Below are 22,769 nucleotides of genomic sequence, written 5' to 3'. Positions count from 1 at the left end.
ATCAAAGGGTGTTCTTTCATTTGTTTAAAGCTTTAACTCCGATCAGATTACTAAGCATAATGCAAGCATAAAAAAATATTAGATAAAAAAATTCAGACCTCAAGGGAATCCTTTTCGCGCAGAAAAACTCTTCATTGTATGCTGAAACGTAGATTTTGCTGTTAGCAGTGTTCGACCTTTTGTACAAATAAAAAACTACTATGCCAAATTGAAATGACGAGTCTCACCCATTAACTATTTATTCGAATACGATGTAAAACATGAAATTTATTATCAACTTCAAAAATAAGAAATCCTTTCTCTTATCCTGTGCTTGCGGCGGAAAAAAAAAAATGCATTTTTCTACGTTTGAAAAATTACACTTAAAAAACGGATTCAGTTCAACTGATTTTGGTTTTGAATTTTAAATGTTCGATTAAAAGAAAAACATGTGCTGGCATTCAAGCCGTAACGGCTAAAGCAGCCTGCTATGGGAAATTGTACCAACTTCCAAAAATAAAAACGTTTATTTTCAATCTAATATACTATTTCTCTAGAATGTTTGTTTCAATCACTACGCGAGATCCTCCTCCTTCCCTAATCAAATTCCATGTTATACAAATAATTTTAAAGCGGCTGATGACAAAACATAGACGTATGGTCTTTTTTTTTTTTTTTGACAAAAAGCTTTTTGGCTGTTTTTTTTATTACACATTGCTTCAATGAATAGCACTCGAAAACGAAGGCGAAGTTGCTCGGTTGGTTGGAGTGTCATGCTGACAATCAAAATGGCGTTAGTTCGAACCCGTGCCAATACATGTATCTTTCTGCCTCTTTTTTTTTTTTTTTTTCGTCACAGGCTCACATAGGCAGGATTGCATTTGCCACAACCCGTTTTTGCACATGTACAACTACTGCTTTTTCACGAGTCACTTAGTCACACTTTTAATGATATTTATGTTTGCATTGAAAATACGTACAATCAAAAAGTGAGCAATGTTAACATTATCACAACGTTGTATTTAACGAGGTTTTGTCGTTGATGTCTTTAAATTACATGCCTTCTTTTGTGCCTTTACATTTTTCCGTTTACTTTTTTCGATTCTTCTTCATAATTTTCTTCTTTGAAATTTTTAAAGAGAGAAATGTCACATGAAACGATTCGAAGCAGAGTGCCGAATTCCGCACGGGTCGACTAGTCGGCATTAACTTCCATTTTGCTCACCCCCGAATGAATGTTGAGGGGTTTTTTTTTCGACCTGACCACACGCGGATATATGCCTAGGAACGTACAGACACCCGAAATATCCATTTTGACGATCCCGGAGTTAATTACATCGAATTTTCTCGTGACGTCCGTATGTATGTGTGTATGTGCGTATGTATCTCGTATAACTCAAAAAACGGTATGTCCTAGAAAGTTGAAATTTGGTGCGTAGATTCCTAGTGGGGTCTAGTTGTGTCCCTTTTGGTCGCATTCGGATGTTCCTAAGGGGGTCTTTTACACCTTTTTGGGGGAAATCATTGTTAATTTCAATGTTAACTCAGGTGGTGTTACAATTTGGCAAACACTTGGCGATATATCGCCAAGCTTTTTGCTGCCAAGTTTTGTTGCAAACTTAACGAAAAATTTTGCGATTTTTTTTTTAATTTTTAAATCTGGTTTTGATTTGGCCATTGTTGGTGATATTTAAAGAGTTAACCACTGAATCACATTAAAATTGCCAATAATGGGGAAATTTTTCCGTGTAAAACTTTTTTGAGAGAAACTAGGGGTGAAAATCTTTAGTGTTCCCTGCTTATTCCAAGGCGCTATTATCATTAAATTGACGTAAAAGGAAGTCATGTGATGCACACATCAGCTCGTTTCTATAATGGAGTAATGCGTTTCGATTCTTGATTGTGGGTAAACATGGAGTTAATATGTAATCATAATTAAAAGCAAAACACGCTACTTCGCAGGAAGGCATAGGAAGAAAGCATCATTTAGCCCCAAGATGGCGGACGTGTCGCTACTTATTCTACGATTCAGAGCTTTAGTTACCGCTACGGAGTTATGTATCTAGTTATAAAATATCTATGATTTAAACACACCATGTGACTTTGCCATTTACGGGGTTAATTTACCCACCTTTCAAATGTTAGTTTGTATCGGTTCTGAAGCTTGAAAACAAACACAAGGGCTAAACCTTTCATTTACTGCAGTCCTTCTATCCTAAAGAAAAACGAAAGTTGCCAAGCTTCAGAAATGATAGACTACGAACTAACATTTGAAAAGTGGGCAAATTTACCCCGTAAATGGCAAAGTCACCCGGCGGGATAATGAAACTGAATATTTACCAAGTGTAAGGAAATAACAATAATGTAACGGCACTAAGAGAGCTGGAACTAGGTATCCAGTCAAACTTGACTGAAATCACGTCAAGCATTATTGCATGTGGAATATTTTAATAAACCAACCTCGAATAGAAACATACAGATACAAAATAACAATAATAATAGCCTAAATATGATTAAAATTCGTTCACTCTTAAAAATAAAGTTCAATGTTTCACCAAGAAATTGATCAAATCTACCAAAATGGAACTGCAGCCATATTTTTTGTGATAAATTTCACCAATGTAGTAGGAATTTTTCAAACTGGTGTTTGTAAAAGCACCGTTACATGCTCTTAAAAATAAAGCTCAATGTTTTACCTAGAAATAAAATCTAGCACTTCTGGGTAAAAAACATTGAACTTCATATTTAGCAGTTTACCGGTTAGTATTTTCTTAGAACATCAAGAGTTGGGAGGAATAATGCAGAAGAAGGAAATAAATAAATAAATAAATAAATAAATAAAAATAAATAAAAATAAATGAATAAATAAAAATAAATAAATAAAAATAAATACATAAATCAATAAATAAAAATAAGTTGGATGTTTGAAACTACGCAGACTTCGCGGGGGGGGGGGGGGGAATCATGACACTTTTCTATTTTTTAAAATATTGGACAAGAGGACTGCATCCACGGCATAGCCGATTCCGCAATATAGTGAGACGTGGTATTACGAGGCTCTTCTATATTGACAGTATACCGAGTAGCGAGTACTGGTTCTGATAAGTACGTAATAAATACTACATCAGTACGAGTAAAACTCTCACCTATTTAAAGGAATTAAACTTTCTTGTATCCTGCACGTTTGATTCGGAATAGAACTTCCATAGTGTCCACACCGGTCGGTATAAGAATTTGTTTCTGCAGATCAAATTTAAAAAAAAAAAAAAAAAAAAAAGGTCTGCAAGATAAACCGACATTAGAACCGCAAAATCTAAATTGGCACCAAGAAATGCTTAAAAGGAATATGCTAATGCAAGTACTTTCAATTTGTGGATTGTATTAAAAAAATATACAGCAAAAATGTTCATTAGCTAAAATTTAAAATTTTTTTATTCGTAAATTTTATATTTTTTTCTCCCACAACTAAGGAACTGTCTACAGATATCCTCAAGATTCTGCCTGCGCTGTTTCTGCTACCAGGTTCATGGGCGCCCATATGCAAAATTTTAAGGGGGGGGGCTCAGATATTTTCCCGATGGTTTAGTAGGATATTTTCCCTATAGAAACCAATTTCAGTACAGATTAGACTTATTAAAATTTGGCATCTTTAATAATTTATTCATTAATGGCTGGAGAAGAAATATTTTTACATTTTTGCAAAGAAAAAAGTATTAAAAGCAAGGAAGTTCTAATTCCTAAGGGGAGGCTTGAGCCCCCACTTACCCCTATATGGGCGCCCTTGACCGGGTTAGCCACTATACGAGTTTAAACATTGCTCACACATGCTGTCTCTTCATGGGTGCCCCCCCCAAAAAAAAAAATACTGCGAGCGACCCCTAAAAAAAGAAAAATGCCCCTAGTAACACCCGTTCCTAAAAATTTCGATGTCGCAGTCTGTGCCATCAAAGAACTATAACTGACTATCTCTAAAATGCTCGGTGATTTTTACGCATAAGAACTGAACCCCTTTTATTCTTGAATAGTTAGGCTAAAAAGTTATTGTGTTGGAAAAATGTTACGTTTTATTTACCACAGTCTTTCGCAATTGTGATCAGGATACAAAGTAGTTAACACAAATCAGTCTTTTTAAGAAAAAAGCGAAGCATTTTTTTACGAAAATTTTCGAGCCATTCAATACAAATGCGCAAAATAAAATTTATTCTTTAAAATAGGGAATTTGAATGAGCCTAAAATTGATATTCGGTGTAATTTTTCTTTTAAATAAAGAAAAAATACACCGAATTTTCCCCTAGAAACTCTAATTTAAAACTTTTGCTATGTCAGAATTCTATTTTTTTTAAATTTTTTTTTAATTTTTTTATTTATTTTAATTTTGTTATGTTTAAATGCGAACATTAGAATTCCTCACAGTGAATTCCAAAGAAACTCTACTTTTGTGAAAATTTCTTTGTGCTTTTAAATAAAAATGTGCTTGAAAATATCTTGTTACTTTTATTTTGTTACACGCATATGATGTATTTTCTGGCATTGTAACGATGAAAGCACATTTTATGCGTGCCAAATGTGAATTTTGTTTCAGTCTTTGAAACATATTCTGATTGTACAGTCATTGATATAGTCATTGATACCTTGTTTACTGAAATGTTATACGTTATATTTCGTGTTTACATTTTGTTTCTGTTGTACTATATTCAATGCAATAAAAATTTCGTAAATCAATATGCGTATTTGTATGTTGTATTTTTCATCTCTATCACCATTTAAGTAAAGGCAATTTTATTTTAACTGAATTCTTATAAAAGGCAAAAAAATTTGTCTGTGCAAAGAAAAATGCTGAACATGTCTGCTTAAAACATGTCTTATCTGGAGCCACATTTTACAATGTGTTTTATAGTTTTTTCTTCTTTTGAACAACCGCAATTCTTTCCTCTTCTGAACAACCGCAAAAAAAAAAAAAGTTTTTTCAAGTCATACCTCAACTTATCAGAGCCGCTCTATAATATTGAAAATAAAATTAGGTTGAAAATTAAACTAAGGAAAATTTTGTATAATAAAAAAAAAATCTTCATGAAAAGCAGTACCATAGCGGTGATCTGGTGCTTATACAGTAAGAAAATTCAGAAACGTTACTGGTAATTTCCATGGAACGTTTTCGGATTTCACAGGTTTTTCACCAACTTCCTGCGAAAATTAAGTGTGTTTGTCAAAAGGTTTCTTAAATTACTCCAAGTTACACGAATGCATACTTCTCACTGCTGGGAAAACATAATTTTAACTACCAGTTTAAGGATTAACTGAACGTATCTATTTAGTGTATTGGCTTAAGAGCTACTACGTTCCATCCAGATAGTCTAAGCTCCTAATGGGAGCAAATAATTCTCTATATTCCTCAGTTTTGTAAGTAGATGACGTACTTGAAATCTTGTCTTAGTGTTGGCTCTAGTTGGCGTAATGCTTTTGGAGCTTTCTTTGCAGATCAGGAAGCTACTTAAAACCTACTTGTTTTCTTTGAAGGTTCTAGTAGCATGACTGGCTTTAACCGGAGATATTTCTGTACTGCCTAGAAAGTTTAAAGGATGATTTCAGAAAGGTGACTGGTTTTCAGTTGAACACATTCCTGTTTTTTGTGAGATATGTTACTAGTGAAAATTGGGCACATTAGCTGCCCATTATTTTCCAGGAACGTTTCTGAATCGTTTTTACAGTGTAGGAACTTATACACCCATTGCTTTAACATAAGAACTTTTAAGAGAGGATAATATTGAATTCCTCTAGGACTCATCAGTAAGTTTTTAGGATGAAATGTGCGCAAAAAGTTCTCAAAATGCCTATTTAAAAGTAATACACCCAAACCTGTTTTTATGAGGTCTTTTTTTTTTTGTGTGTGTGTTTTTTTTTTTTTTTTTTTTTTTTTGTGAAGTCTAGTAAAATTTCACACAAATTGGGATGCAATTGACTAATCTATTTTTAAAACGAGTGCTTAATAGTGTAATTTTGATTGCTTTTTTTAATGCGATTTTTTTATGCGGTCCCAATCTACCGCACAAAAACAGGTTTAGTGCATGCATTACCAAATAAATGGAACAAGTAAGTTGGAAAATAAATTGCAAAACCTCAATTTAACCAATAATCCACTTTACAAAACCTCCAGACGTGTTTCATTATAACTGTCAACATGCTTTAATTTCATTCAAAGGAAAAAAAAAGCTTTCTTTAAAAATTTTATTAAAAACCCTTTTAGCTATAATTCCTAATGACTCAATATCAAAGACACTTTTTCTTCCAGAAAAAGCACCTCGTTCAATGCCGAATAATTATCGGATTTTCTTCAGTTAGAAAAACAAACAAGCAAATTGTTCATCAAGGGGTCGATGATAAATGATGATTTGATGATTATATTCTAAGTTTTGTTGATGTGAGTAATGATGATTTGATTTGATGTTAAAAATACATTAGCCGAGCTGAAAATGCTCAGATGAAATATCAGATAAGAGAAGTTAAAAGAACTTTTTTCTCGGAAGATGTGTTACAGATTTGAAATAATGGCTTTGTAATCAGCTTCATAGTGATTAAATCAATGTGTATTGTTAGAGATATAATTTATGGATGAATCTTTTAGAAAGATCAAATATCTCATTTATAAATTTTAAACTGAGAAAGTTGTCACAAAATGAATCTCCCAAGATTTCATTTTCATCTGCTATTACATCAAAAAATAAATGTATACACTTGTTTCGAGGCATGTTATGACTCGAGTAGGTAAACAGTATCTTGCAAGTTTGGCCTTGTATGCATTTATTGTTACAAAACGTTTTTCAAGTAATCCTTGAAAATGAATTTATTTCTCATGTCTCATGCAGTTTACGGAAATCAGTGTTAAAATGTTTTTGCGTGTATGAACGGCACTACTTAGACGTCATGCTTGTTACGGGTATGAAAATAAAAATGACATAAAAAAAAGTTCCTTTAATTTGTTTGTTAACAAAAGTTGAAAAATATATGAAGTTTTCCATTCAGCTACTCGTAACAACTATTCTCACTGTCAAAATGTCAAGTTCTTTTTTAATTTCGATTTTATTCTTCCCAATTAAAAAACAAATCATTTAGTAAATAAAACGAGCTGATGTGTGCATCACATGACTTCCTTTCACTCCAATTTAATGTCATTTTCTCATTATTGGCAGTTTTAATGTGATTCAATGGTTTACTCTCTAAATATCACCAACAGTGGCCAAATTGAAAACAGATTTCAAAAAAATTTTTAAAAAATAGCCACATTTGTCGCCAAGTTGGCGACCAAAAGTCTGGCGATATATCGCCAAGTGTCCGCCAAATTATAACACTACTTGAATTTACATATAAATTAACAATGATTTCCCCTAAAAAGGGATAAAAGACCCTCTTTGGAGCATCCGAATGCAAGGGAGATGCACAACTAGACCCCACTAGAAGTCTACGTACCAAATTTCAACTTTCTAGGACATTCCGTTCTTTAGTTATGCGACATACATACGTACATACAGACGTCACGAGAAAACTCGTTTTTTTCCTCGGGAATCGTCAAAATGGTTATTTTGCGTGTCTATACGTTCTTAGGCACTTATCCACGTGTAGTCGAGTCGAAAAAAAAACTCAATGTTCATTCGGGGGTGAGTAAAGAGGAAATTAAGGTCGATTTTTGAGTGAAAATGTTTTTGCGAATACAATACTTCCTTTTTTGTAAAAGGAAGTAGAAAGAGTGATGTCGAATTCAAAAATTATTTAGTAGAGGAAACTGCGGGCAAAGTAAAATTAGGTAAAATATTTTTCTCTGGTTGCGTTGCTATCGATCTGTCATGCCCTTAAACATATGAGTTGATTCCACGTCCGGATAAAGGGGAGGTCTGAATGAATGATGATCTACCGTATTTTCGAAATTTAAGGCTGATATTGCAATATTAGAAAACAACCCGTCAAGATATGACGGGGGCCAATTTATTACCATTTTATCAGATAGATTGACCTTCAAATTCTACGTGTTCCAATAAGTCAGTCACACTTTCAATTTCTTTCAGGGGAGTGTAAAATCGTTTGTTTACTACATACCAAGGTTGGAACTCACACTGTAAAAAAAAAAAAAAAAAAAAAAAAAAAAATCCGAAACGTTACTGAGTATTTCCGAGTTACGTTTCGGGATTTCAATGGTTTTTAAGCACTTCCTGGAAAAATCAAGTATCATTGTCAAAATTGCTACAAAGTTGTCCGAATGCAGACTTCTCTCTGTTGTAAAAAATCTTTTTGGCTCCCAGTTTAAAGATGAAAGAGTAATATTTATAAGGTGTATCAGCTTCAATTCGCTTACGGCTCGTCCATGCTGATTAAACTCCCAAAGGGAGCAAATAAGTATGGACTACGTAGCTTTGCAAGAATTGCAATAAAGTGAGATGCTTGATACTTACTTGCGATTCTGGCTTAGCTTTGACCATGTTTGCAATACTGCTTAAGTAACTGTCTTGATAAATCAGGAAGGTGCCAAGCTGCTATATTATCCCTACCTAAGATTACTCTGAAGTTCCAGAGACACGACTGGCTTTAAATGGAAAGATTTCTAGATGTTTCAGGAAGGTTACTGAATTTTAGCGGAAAACGTTTCTGGTTTTTGCGAGATATGTTACTGGCAGAAATTGGGCACATCAGCTGCCTATATTTTTTTAGGAACATTTCTGAATCGTTTTTACTGTGCACGCTGTTATGACACTGGTAAATAAATATAAAGTTTTTTTTTTTACAAAATTACGTTGTTATGGCTTAATGCGGAATAGAAATCTATTCATGCCGTCTGACAACCGATGAGATGGAAAGGCTAACATCCGGTTTACAGGTGGAAATAGGCGCATCAATTAATTTCCAGGGGTATTACCTTTTAAAAATGAAATTATCGATTTTAAGGTGCTCCAAAAATGAAATAGTGCCCGCACGCTAATCATTTATAGCCTGTGGTTTTATGAGGGAGTGACGAACATAAGTACATCCATTCAAAGCGAGTTTCAATGCTGGTGACGTCAGAGCTTTACTCGATCACTAATTTTGGTTAATCCGCTAATTATATATACCATTCACTAATTTGATTCACCATTCACTAATTTGTTCGCTTGCTTAGTTAATCATTCATTTATTCATTTATCGTTCATTTATTTATTCATTCATTCAAAGAAAAATAGTTTTTGAAAACAAATAGAAAGTATTTCATACGAACTGCTATGGTACTCTTAACAGGTGAATGATATGGATATTAAGTAGTACTTAAGTCACCATGTGATCTAATCTTCAAAAGGAATAGAAGAAAATAATCCATATTAGAAACATTTAGGAGAGGCCTTTCATCCTGCAATGGATTAATATTGACTGACAATAAGGATGATGATGTCTCAAAATCTTTTCATACATTTTAATCAAAATCCTTCAATTTTAACTAACAACCCTTTTTATCTCACTGCCATCGAATATATCTAGTATTAACTAACGGTTCTATAACATCTTATACAGCAATGATTTTTTTAAACACTGTAAACACAATTCAGAAACGTTCCTAGAAAATAATAGGCAGCTGATATGCCCAATTTCTGCCAGTAACATACCTCGCAAAAACCAGAAACGTTTCCCGATAAAATTCAGTAACCTTCCTGAAAAATCCTGAAATCTTCCTTAAAGCTAGTCGTGTCTCCGGAACTTCAGAGTAATCTTAGGTAGTGATATAATATAACAGCTTGGCACTTTCTTGATGAATCAAGAAAGTTGCAAAAGCAGTATTGCAAGAATGGCCGAAGCTAAACTAGAATTGCAAGAATTAAGCATCTCGCTTGATTACAATTCTTGCAAAGATACGTAGTCCATACTTATTTGCTCCCTTTCGGAGTTTAATCAGCATGGACGGCCATAATCAAATGGAAGCCGATACACCTTATAAATACTCTTAGTTATTCTTTAAACTAGGAGCTAAAAATATTTTTTACAACAGAGAGAAGTCTGCATTTGGACAACTTATAGCAATTCGGATAAATTTTTGACAACGATACTTGATATTTCCAGGAGGTGGAGAAAAACCATTGAAATCCCGAAACGTTACGCGGAAACACTCAGGAGCGTTTCGGAATTATTTTACAGTGAATGATATTTGTGAAAAAAATTGAATGGCCACGGAGCAGAATAATCATAGCCCATTTTTTTGAGAAAATCAGACTTCTGCTGGGACTATTAGATTATTACGAACTGTTTTCAACTATACTATCATTCCGGGAAGAAAGATCATAATAAGAGAAATATTGGCGCTAATGTGCAAGACTGATTATTGTCTGCTCACCAGTGGGCAAGAAAGATCAATGTCCAACTCGTACCATTCTCATCGGCTGATCTACAGCTGCTATTTTGAAGAATTTACTACATTTGAAACAGTTCCTCACCAATCCCGGCTTTTAAATGCAGTGGCGGATCATGGGATTGTGAGGCCCCAGGCGCAACCTGATCCGGGGGCCCTTGACAAAACAAAAATTATATAGTTTACTAATATAAACAATGCAGAAAATCATAAGTTTTTTTTTTGTTCTTTGAATCAACAAGATTTGAGGGCGAAGGAGGTAGTTACATTTTTATTTGAAAGGGAAAAAACGACATTTCTGACCAAAAAAAAACCCCGAAACATTAGTGAAAAATTTTGCCGTTCTATATTTTTACGTAATGTAACTAGTGCAGAGGTTGAGATCAAAGCTCCAATCTCCAGCATCTAGCAAAATCCCAGCTTTCTTACGCTGTTTTTCAATGCAAGTGTAATTCAGTGACGCTACTAGAAAAAAAATTTCAGGGGGGGGGGGGGAGGCACCTGGACAAAAAAAAAATAAATAATAAACTTTTGATTTGAAAGGAAATGAAGGGGGGGGGGGGGGGGCTGGGGGTTCTCCCCCAGAAAAATTTTGAAACATGTAGTTTTCAAAACGCATTTTAAGACTTTCTTTGCTGATGTCAGGGGTCAAAAATGTGCAGGGATTTCAAAAATAATAGTTTCAAGTATAAATTTGTAATACTGTAAAAGCATTAATTTTAGCGAGTGGTAATTTTCACGAAAATAATCATGTTAGTGACTTCGTCTTGTTTTAAAGAAGAACATTTAGCAATTTTTAATAAGTTTACTATTCTTTTTGTTTTATTTTATTTTATTTTATTTTTACATATTGAAAACAGTTTTTAAAACGGTGGTGCGGCGAGGAGGAGTTCGTACTAATCTACAGGTTCATTCCAGCTCATTTCAAGCATAGTCATGTTTAATTACTACTCACTAGGGACTAGACCATCACTAGTAAGAGAACCTCATATTTAACTAAATAGAATCTAAAAAATATCATTATTTCTTAAGTCAAATTTTATTCAAAAATTCATAAAAATATGATCCCATTGAGATCCAACTTGAAATTTTGCGCAAACGAAGAAAAAATACACAAATATTTTGAGATTCAAAAAAAAAAAAAAGTCATTATGTTTTCTGAGAAATTTAAATTTCACTTTTTAAAAATGAATTTTTTTATAAAATTAATCGTTGCATATCATATTAAACAGCAACGTCCATTTTATGTTCAAGCATTCATGAAAAAAAGAGGGATTTTCTAAAAATCAGTCTCATAAAAAAAATAAAAAAAAAAGAAAAACGAGCTTATATGTGCATCACATGACTTCCTTTTACACCAATTTAATGTTATTTCCCCATTATTGCAATTTTAATGTGATTCAACAGTTAACTCTCTAAATATCATCAACAATCGCCACATTAAAACCAGACTTTTTAAAAAAAATCGCCAAATTTGTCGCCAAGTTGGCGACAAAACTTGGCGACCAAAAGACTGGCGATAAATTGCCAAGTGTCCTCCAAATTATAACACCACTTGAGTTTGCATCGAAACTAACAATGAATTCCCCCCAAAAAGGTGAAAAAGACCCTTTTAGAAACATCCGAATGCAACCAAAAGGGAGGTGCATAACTAGACCCCACTAGGAGTCTATGTACCAAGTTTCAACTTTCTAGGACATACCGTTCTTAAGTTATGTGACATACACACATACATACGTCACGAGAAAACTCGTTGTTATTAACTCGGGAAACGTCAAAATGGATATTTCGGGCGCCTATACGCTCTTAGGTACATATGTACGTGTGGTCAGGTCGAAAAAAAGACTCGACATTCATTCGAGGGTGAGCAAAATGGAAATTAAGGCCAATTTTTGAGTGAAAATTTTTTCGCGAATACAATACTTCTTTTGTTGTAAAAGGAAGTAATAAAAGAGATAAAAATCTAAAACTTGAACTTTTGATTACCTCGAAGAATACAATCGATAAGCCAAATTTCAAAGAAATACAAAAATGTGAGAGAAAAATTTCTCAAATTTTGGATCACACTTAGGGTTGCCAGACGTCCCGGATTTCAAGGGACAGTCCTGTATTTTGAAAAATTGTCCCTTGTCACGGGGAACATCCACACGGGACGGCTATAGTCCCGTATTGTGGCTAATAACAGTATTTTAAAAAACGAGTCTTTTTTTTAAGGGGAAAAAATAATAAAACATGTGAAACAGAGAGCGAAAAGAAAATAATTTGGTAGCAAATGCGAAAATTGTTATCGTTTTTATTTGGTTTGTTCAATTTTGCTTTTGCGGCAGGCCATGAGGCTTACTCTTTACTCATTCAAATTTCTACGATCTTTCTTCTCCACGATTCCTTCCATTACTATTTTTGATAAAGTAGTCACATTTAACAAATGTTTTCGATTGCACTGTTTCTCTTAAAGCAAACGCAAGTAAAAAACTAATTAGCACCTGTTCCTATCAACGTCGATCCGTACACGGATCATCGTTCTATTGCTTGCTTTATTCACTGAGATATAGTTCCTCCAAAATTGTGCTCACCCAAAAACATACTGAAAGGAATCTTAGGAAAGCTATAAAACCATTGTTATTTATCACTCCTTAAAAATACACCATAACCAGTAATTGCACTCAATCTCAAAAATACCCCCCTTCCCCCTTTCACTCTTAGAAGCCTGTCCCGTATTTACTGTTCTTTAATCTGGCAACCCTGATCACACTTGACATGGAATGACCCGGCTCTCTTCTCAGAAAAACGCTCTTTAAATATTTCCGGAGTAATTTCCTTCATTTAAGATTTTTTTTTTGCTCATTTCTAAACATTTCTCGAAAATGAAAAATCACTTAAAATTAGTGAATCTAAGTTTAACTCGGTATCAGTTTGACCAAAGCAACACCATTACGTCAGCTCAAAAACGGGGAAAAAAATAGTTACGAATATAAGCAACTTCTGTTACGTAAATTCATGTCTTCTAATCAAATCAATTAACACTGTATCTTGGTTAATATGATATACAAACACCCTACGCTACAGAACAGATGAAAGCAAATAATAAAAATTTACTTCACTATTTTTTATGGATAACTCGCTAAGAAAAAAAACGGGTTTCCTTGCTTACATAGGGCGAATAGTTTATATCGATAGCAGGAAAAATTCCGGCATCGTAAAAAATGATGCGTAGGAGCAGTGCATCAAAAAGAAATACGCTTCGGCTCTTTCAAAACGATTCTGTTTTAAAACTTATAACTAAACTGCTAACTAAGGCACTACAAAAAAAAAAAAGTTTGATTGCTCACCTAAATTCCAGTGTTCTTTTATAAGAAAAAGGCTGCTTTTTCCATCAAACTAGAAAGAGGCTAAACATTGTGACAAGACAACAGGATAACTCTGAACTGAATTGGATTGAAATGTACGAGTATAAAGAGAGGGGAAACGGCTGTCGCGGCCATTTTCCCAAGGTCAAAACCCCCTGGTTTTGTCATATATTAGAATACTGATCTGAAACTTGAGCAATACTAATGCTTCTGCTTCCCCATTAGTTTACAGCCTAGAGACCTTTGTTACGTCTTATCTTAACACCCCCACTTTCCTCGGGACTTGTTTGAACAAAGAAATGGGAGTTCTCGGATCTACCCCTCCCGCAATAATAAAACCCTGCTAGTGCAGGGCCTAAGTTGCAAGTGTCCCAGAAGGAGCTGAATTCGCTGAAGGTCAAAGATTCATTTGTGTTGCCCCACTGACTTTTCTCTCTCGATTTATTACAGAAACTTTTCTTTTATCCAGACAACTGAGAACTGAATTCATCAAAGTTCAAATCGGAATATATAATTTGAAAAGTAAAATAACTGAATTTTTCTGAATATTTTCCAAACAGAAAACATTAAGGGAACGGAAAAAAAAAGTAATACATAATTTAGGAAACTTAGAATCCGACTTTCTTTTGGACCCCCCGGTTTTGACGCTCCGTGCAATCCACCTTGCCCGCCCATTTCACTGACCCTGCATTTGACATCAGCAGCAGCAGTTACGGTACAATAAGTTAAAGAAAAGACTCTTCTCGCTTGATTATAGAGCACGAAATATGCTGCTTGTTTTGATAAAGCATTCCGAAGGAAAAAAACAAATATATTTTGAAACTTTGAACCTCATACACACACACACACACAAAAAAAAAAAAAAAAACACATTTTTTTTTTTGATATCCCAATTTTTTTTCTTGGAAAAATCCAAACGAAAGCACCAATGGGGCAACTTTTTAGACGCAGAGAATTGCATTAGGAGCAATCAGCCCGTGCCTAAAATCCATGACTATCTGTCAATTTCCATGAGTTTTGAGCATTTTCCACTCAAAATTATGACTCTCCATGGCAAATCATCAAAACAAAAAATTTTGGTTCGAGGATGTGAAATTTCGCGGCTCCGAGGCCCCCTGCTTTGCTGGAGGCCCCAGCACGCGCCTCATGCGCCTATGCGGTGATCCGCCACTGTTTAAATGTTCTACAACTCTCTGGTTCCTACACTTGAACTGCTCGAAGAAGAAGATGACATCGATTTTGCAGACGACCCACCAATTGATAAAGCAGAAAAACTGGCAAAAACTATCAAGGTCCTGATATCATTTTGTTTTTTAATACTTTTTTCATGTTTTATTTTTGTTAAAAAATCTTTATTATTTTCATCATGCAATAAACGACATCTCACAACATAGAAATCATAAAGAAGCTAATTTATACCTATTTTCCAACTACTTAATCGACTTTAAAGTTTGAAAATGTAATACTGGAAAATATTGAGTGCCGGGGATTATATGATCATTCTTCCCCGTGGCCCATCATCACATTTACGCGAACCTCTGGAAAGGATAACTGCTGTTCTAACAGTGATTATTTCTTTCCGGTAGAGCGGTTAGGCATTGGCTCATTACGCCCGAAAGCACGGGTTTCAAACCCGGCTCCAGTCGTAAAATTTTCGAGATGCAGAAAATCGACAGCAAATGATTATGAGGCATATTTAAGTTTCCTTGAGTATTCATTTGATTTGAATATTTTGAACAAAACTAAAGTCCTGGTACGGTTTCGCATCGTGAGAGTCCTCTTGCTTCCAGCTGGTAGGACACTTGGAGTCAAAATTCTCATGTAGCAATCGCTACTCTCTGATGGGATTGCCATATGACATGAATGGAGGCCAGCTTTTTAGGAAATCACTCAGTCTGAAAATGAAGAGGAATCAATACAAAGCGATATTAGAAAAAATGATAATGAAAAATCACACTTATAAGAAACGCTCGAAGTTAAACCTTTAAAACAATCGTCCTGAATTAGGGTAATAACCTTAGAAATGAGTGTGAGACGATTGAAAGATATGATAGAGTAAAAGCTCGATTGGGGGGACTAAATGGAACGTTCTCTCATCCTCAACACATTGCAAGAACTAAATATACGATGTTGTTACAAGCAGCAATGAATACAGAAACGTATTCTATTCGAAGATTAAACTATTTGCTGGATTTCTAAATGTTAAAGGTTTTTTTATTAAAAGACATTCAGGTTTTTTGAGCTTCTTAAAGAAATACCTAATTTATACAATCCAAATGTTTACATTTTCACTACTTCGTTTTGTGCAGTTGTCATTTTAAATATCTCAATTCTTATTTAACCCGTCTAAAAGCATTATTTCGCATTGTAAGTATGGTATGCTTTAAATCTGCCTCTTTTGTAATACCTAAAAGCTATATTTTCTATCCGCCATGAATAGATCAAGATTCTACACTAACTTTCGGCCGACCACAAAAGACTTTCGGCAACAGCGATGCGTGAACATTTCACAATAATCCATTGTCCGTGGCTATCTTGTTTGGATTGAGCTTAAAACGCGTTATCTTTTTGTCTTTTTGGGTGTTTAAGTTTGGCGTGAGGACCACGTATTGAGAGTTTTAAAACTTCAGCTTTATCACTACTGACTTTCGCTCGATTTCTTCGCTTTTGGGCTGGCTAGGACGGCAAGGATTATCAAACAATTGTATATGTTTATCTGTTTGACTTTTCTATGCAATGGAATCTTTTCAACCTTGTTCTTTAACTGAACTGAGCATTATTGAGACGCTTTAAAAGGATCATAAATAGTTTTGAAAAATGTAATGCGAGCAAACTCTATTAATAACTAGGTACACCGATCAGTAACTGAACCCCCCCCCCCCTTCCCTCAGTGCATGAACAGTTCGTGATTAGTTTTGAAAAAATGAGAATATTAAACCTTTTTCCTTGTGGAATTGCACTGTAAAAACGATACAGGAACGTTCCTGGAAAATAACGGACAGCTAATGTGTCCAATTTCTGCCAGTAATATATCTTGCAGAAACCAGGAACGTTTTCCGCTAAAAGACAGTAACCTTCTTAAAATTATTTTTGAATCTTTCTGAAAATTTTGGAAATCTCCCCGGTTAAAGTCAGTCTGGAACTTTCAAGGGAAATGAAGTACGTTTAACTTAATTGGTAAGAACCTTCCTGATTTACTAAGAAAGTTTCAGAAGAACCATAGCCAAAGCTAAGGTAGAATTGCAAGTAAGAACCATGTATAACGTACCTCCGTTGCCTTGCAACGCTACAGCTATCCAGGTACTTCTTCACGCTTTTTGGGAGCTTAGTGAATCTGGACGGGTCGTAATCGAAATAAAGCCCCGTGTTTATTAAGTACACTTAATAAACACGGTCGGCCAATCTTTAAACCAGTAGCTAAAAATATTTTTCACAACAGTCAAAAGTCTGCATTCGTGCAACTTGTATCAAATTCCGGGAACTTGCCTGTAAAGTTACTTGATTTTATGAGGAGATAGATAAAACCCGTGAAATCCCGAAATGTTACTCAGAAATAATCCGTGACGTTTAAGACTTTTTTTTATAGTGTGACAGTAGCAGCAACCTCTTACGATAGAGCTCCAAAAAGAAAATGACTAGGGTCTGGTGGGGGAAAGTGGTCAATGGGGTAAAGTGGTCATACGTCAAATAAATGACTATAGCTTGGAAATAAATGTTCGAATGAATGTGAAAATTTTATTTTAGGTTCGGTGAGTTAAAAACTACATTTTGAACACAAAATTTCAAAACTGGCAAAATTTTATTTGGTAAAAAAAAATATTTTGTGTAAGATTGAAAATTTTAAAAATCTAAACACCTCTTTTAACTTCTTTGGGAAATTTTGTTTGTTAGAATTATGAATAGATTGACGGCACAGGAAGCTTCCTACATGTCTTAAGATCGCTTACTCATTAGCAGTTAGCTGAATATATTTTAGAAAATTTTTTAGAACAATTTCAGTAAGATGGGGTAAAGTGGTCATAATATTAGGCTTAACGAATATTGTTCTTCTAATGTCACTTTATAGTTAAGTATAAGGCAGATATAAATTAAATATTAATTTCACTTAATATGTATTGTTTTTACAGTAAGTAGGGTTAAATATACGAGTATATACGTATGCATACGCATATACTCGTGTAAGTGCGTATATAAACGTATTCACATAAATGCATCAATAAATAGGTATATGGGTATTTGCGATATGGGTATTTTTTATCAATGCAGATATATATTCGACTATACACGTATATACTAGCTTTTACTCGTATGTATACGAACACTTATATACTCAGGTACGTATATACACGTACGTACTCGAGTAAACACTTACATACAAGCATATGATATACAAGTATACAGGGTGAGTTTAAGCTCTTGGGAAAATTTTTAAAAGGTGTAGAGGGGAGGATAAGAAGCAAGAATAATAAGGAACATATGGTCACAAACACAATGTTGACGCACTACATGCACGCAAAGCCAAATACTGATGGATGCAAAACAGGTTACAAATTTATTACACTAAGACAATTTTACACAACATTTTAGGTCGTAAGAAAGTTTTAAAGCGATTGAAGAAATCTGCGGCCTGCAGCTGTAATACAGGCGTCGCAATCACAAAGATCTCTCTGTTTTGATAACGAGACTTTTGAAAAACTTTCATCCGTCGCTGCGCCTTTGTTGCAATGCGTGTATTAGGACTACTACAGGCCGTAACTTTTAACAAGGGCTCTAAATATTTCTTAAAAACAAAAATTTTGAGTAAAATCATCTTTGTGTAAAAAATTTGTGACCTGTATTGCATCCATCAGTTTCTGGCTTTGTATGCATGTAGCGCGTCAGCAACCATAAGCTCCTTATTATTCTTTGCATTTTATCCTCCCCTCTCACACCCCTTAGATTTTTGCTCCAGAGCTTGGATTCACTCTGTAGGCATACATGTATATAAGCGTATATACTCTTGTATACTTATATGTACTGGTGTATACACGTAAATGTACGTATATACGTCTTTTCAAGTATATAATTCTGTTTACACGTATACATACGTATATAATCATGCCTCCATATATACATGTATCTACGTGACTAGATACGTACAAACACGCACTGGATGCATCCACGAATTAACTCGTGTATACCCGTATATACATTTACGTACACATTTATGTCTACTTTACACGTATATATTCAGATATGCACGTGTATACTCGAGATACAAGTGCTTAAATGCATATGACGTTCGTTTATACGCGTATATACACGTGACACGTATATAAACATGACACATATATATTCATATAGATACGTCAACACTCCTTTAGGTAATCATGTATACATGCTTATATACTCGTGTATACACGTATATACTTGAGCAGGCACGTGCATGCATGTATCTGATGTATACATGTATCTACTCACATATGAACGTGTTTACTCATGTTTACACGACACGTATATACTCGTGTATACACACATATATTAGTGCATATACTTGTAACCATAAAAATAACTGAAATATACAAATATTAGGGTTATTTAATATGGTTTTGCATTTTTTTAACTATGACCACTTTACCCCATGCTATGACCACTTTCCCCCATCCCATGGGGTAAAGTGGTCATAAATACAAAGGGAAAAGAAAGTGCTTTAAAACTAATGAAATCAATATTTTTTTTCCTAAACTTCAATGTACTGTGTTCTTAAATAATGCAATGTAAAATAACAACAAAAAAAGTTGAAGTGTTTAAATAATTTGTTGTATTTATTATCCACCAAAGTTTAAAACCTACGATTTTATGACCACTTTACCCCACCAGACCCTAGAAAATGCTGTGTTTGTCCACCGGTTCACTCGTTGGGAGTGCTCATCCACTGGATTGTAGATCATTTTTTTCATATCAGTCCCCGAAGAAGCTGTGAGCATTCTACCAAATTATAAAAATAATAATGATAATAATAATTTCATGTATTAGCTTAAATGTGTTCCCTGTCATGCGTCAAATGCTCCAGCTGACAATATGTGAAATGTCAATGTAAATTAAATTGGTTTGAAACCACCTTTTCGTTTGGTGAGTTCCTGCAAATATTTTTTCAAACTACAGCACTGGTAATAAGAAATAAAAACCAAAGTGATAATTAGATTTATTGAGTTTTAACTTTCAATTAATACATTCGGTAACAAATAATATATAAATCACAGTAAGCAATCCAAGGACCTGTTCTTTGTTCCATTCGGTCATACTAGTTCATTTATTTTATGAAATGTCGGCAGATTTATCAAGGTGAGAAAGGAAACACAATGTTCTCAAACTTGCCATACTTTTTCACTAAATTTAAAATCCAAAATTCAAATTTTAAATAAAATTGCAAACAATTTAAAAAAGCTGTCGAACTTTTGAGGACTATAAACTTTGCGATAAAATATAAAAGTTTACGGTGTTTAAAAAATAAAAAAAAGCATATTTTTACATACAATATATACTAGTACCCTTTGATGGTCATTATCATTGTAACAAAGAAACCTATGATTTCACAAATGTGCCCACGTGTGTCCCCAATCTGTTCCCAAATGTGTTCCTACACTGTAAATATAATTCAGAAACGTTCCTGAAAAGAAATCGGCAGCTGATGTGCCCAATTGCAGCCAGTAACATATCCTGCGAAAATCAAGAACTCTTTCCGCTGTAAGTCAGTAACCTTTCTGAAATTATCCTTGAAACTTTCTGAAGAATTGGGAAACCTCCCCTGTTAAAGATATTCAATGTTTCGGTATCCTTCAAGAAAAATTAGGCAGGTTTAATATAATTAAAGGGCTCGGGGCAAGAATGTGATGTGCCACATGATGTGAAGTTTTCAGCGCGCCAATTTCCAACTTATAAAAAATATTTACAGCATTTTTCAAAGGTATTATTAATTGTATATTCTGCAATACTAGGACCAGATATGTTTTTCTCCAAATGACATAATCCATTGTCATGTTTATTTCAATTTTAGTTATGAGAAACAAAAATTTTGAACGAAAAGTCACTCCTTGTGGCAGGGCCTGATTACCGCACAGGCTAACAAGGCCTGGGCCTGGGGCCCTATCTTCCAAAGGGGCCCCAATTTACTTAAAAAACTCTGCATAGCATTACAACTATATGAAAAATACATGTATTTTTGAAATAATAATAAAAAGTTATGACTTGCTAATTGGAAAAAATTTCCTTAAAGGAAACTTTTTATTCGTTCCACCATAAACGAATTTACTTTATCATAAACAGGAGGGCTCTCAATGGGATTCTTAAATGCATGTGATAAATGATTTATACATCGTTCTGTGATTTACAGAGAGGCCCCCAAAAGTGCATTCCGACAAGCCCTATACCAGCAACTCAAAAACTGCAGAGTCTTCAGAGGGCCTCCAAATTAACGTGAGCCTAAAGCCTCACTTTCTGTTAGTCGGGCCGAGCCTTGTGGCTTGTCTCATTTCTTCCCCAAGCCCTTCAACTGATGATAACCTTCCTGATTAACGAAGAATGCTCCAGAAGCATTACAGAACAGATGGCCAAAGGTAAGAGGAAATTGCAAGTAAGAACCTTGTCTGCAATTCTTGCCTTGCAAAGTTGCAGCTATCCAGTTACTGATTCGCCCTCATTGGGAGCCTACTCAATCTGGACAGGCGGTAAAGGTACTTGATTTTACGAGGAAATAGATGAAAACTTGTGAAATTCCAAAACGTTACATGGAGATAACCAGCAATGTTTAGGAATTATTTGCAGTGTAAGTTTTAATTTAACAAATATCCTGAGCAGAACACATTCGGTTCGGTACACTTTCAGAACACATTTTAGTGCACTTTCCTTGTAACAGAACACATTTGGATCAAGTTATATAGTTCACATTTAGGCAACCGGAACCCATTTTTCTGAATTATAGTGTTCCCAATTTATCTCGGGAGTTTGCAGTGTATAGTTTTTGTTTCAATGTAATCACGATCGATTTTGATTGATAAAACGTTCTGATGATAAGTGCTATTCATTTATGCTCTTTTGAAGCAAGGACATTCCCTTTATTACGTTAGTTAACTTATTTTTTAAAATCCACCATTTTTGGATTCTATTCAACATTTCTTCAAAAGTCAACTCAAAGAACAAGCTTCTATATACAAAATCTTTTTCTTCTTTTTTTTTGCTCTCATTGTTGTCTTATAATATATTTCACTTTAATGCCATTTCTTCCTGAAGTACTTTTATAAAGAAATGATATCCATTAATCAAAAGGAGACTACGTGAATATTTTGACAATAAAACTTCTTTTATCCCTTTTCATCCTCCTATGTTGAGTTCATTATCAGTGGTAAAGAAACTTCACGAGAGATGCATTTAAATATCCAAAAACATACCATCGATACGGCAGAGTACAATTCCAACTTGAGCTTCTTTTTTATTCTTCTACCCTTATTACCAATACAAGAAAAGTAATAATAGACAGAGAAGAACAGAACTTTTAGGCTCTTAGAAAGAAACTTCTTCGCACAATATGCTTTTAATGCCGCAAAAAGCACCAAAAGTTACAAATCGCCACAGCAGAAAGATTAATAGAAGTTTCGCTGCGGGAACTATTGAAAATGTTTATAGGCAAATACTTGCGCAATAAATAAATAAAGCTTAACCCGAAGTTCTCGGGCATTCTTCCAAACTTCATCAGCTTGCCGTAGGGGGCGCCAAGAGCCCACCTACCGCTACCTGTGTACAAAGAAGCTTAATTGTCCGTGTCTTTTGTTAAACGAAAGCGCCCCCTGAAGTGTTTAAAAGATTCGAGAGGACCCCACCTTGGTTCGAACATCCTCGAAGATGCTCTTTTCTTCGGAACCGATCGTTTAGGAGGCATTACGGAAAGCTATATGCGACTGGAAATCTTGATGTTTTAATAGGTGACCCTTTTTTTATGAAATCATTTGTATAGCCTTGACCCATTCAAAATATGTTTTTTCTTTTCATATTCCTTTCATAAACCTTTCAATTCCAGAAGAAAGAAAAATGCGCTTGAATGTCGCTCCATT

This window comes from Uloborus diversus, chromosome 8 (genome assembly GCF_026930045.1).
Source record: "Uloborus diversus isolate 005 chromosome 8, Udiv.v.3.1, whole genome shotgun sequence".
Lineage (NCBI taxonomy): Eukaryota > Metazoa > Arthropoda > Arachnida > Araneae > Uloboridae > Uloborus > Uloborus diversus.
Note: the sequence above shows the minus strand (reverse complement) of the source record.